The 493-nt window shown below is 40.0% G+C and overlaps 1 protein-coding gene across 4 annotated transcripts in view; it reads left to right on the forward strand.

The window, feature by feature from the left end:
- FAM76A (family with sequence similarity 76 member A) overlaps window positions 1-493 on the forward strand; it is a 21,496-nt gene that overhangs the window by 9,729 nt on the left and 11,274 nt on the right. The gene's annotated exons all lie outside the window — the stretch shown is intronic.

Genomic DNA, 493 nt, shown 5'->3' on the forward strand with positions numbered 1-493 from the left:
AAATGTTGGAGAAGATGTGAGAAAAATGGAACACTAATGCATTGTTGGTGGAGTTGTGAAACAATCCAACCATTTTGGAGAACAATTTGGAACTATACCCAAAGGGTTATAAAAATGTCCATACCCTTTGACCCAGCAATAGCGCTTCCAGGGCTGTATCCCAAATAGGTCAAAGAATGGGAAAAGGGACCCACATATACAAAAATATTTATAGCAGCTTTTTTTGTGGTGGCAAAGAATTGGAAATTGACAGGATGCCCATCAATTGGGGAATGCCTGAACAAATTGTGGTATATGAATGTAGTGGAATACTATTGTGCTATAAGAAATGATGAGTGGGCAGACCTCAGAAAAACCTGGAAGGACTGAGTAAAGCGAGCAGAACCAGGAGAGCATTGTACATGGTAACAGCCATGATGTGCTATGATTAATATTGATAGATTAACCCTTCTCAGCAATGCAAGGTTCTAAGACATCTCCAGAGGTCTCAAGA

The sequence above is a fragment of the Vombatus ursinus genome, unplaced genomic scaffold (genome assembly GCF_900497805.2).
Source record: "Vombatus ursinus unplaced genomic scaffold, bare-nosed wombat genome assembly UNPS02014777.1, whole genome shotgun sequence".
In the NCBI taxonomy this organism is placed as follows: domain Eukaryota; kingdom Metazoa; phylum Chordata; class Mammalia; order Diprotodontia; family Vombatidae; genus Vombatus; species Vombatus ursinus.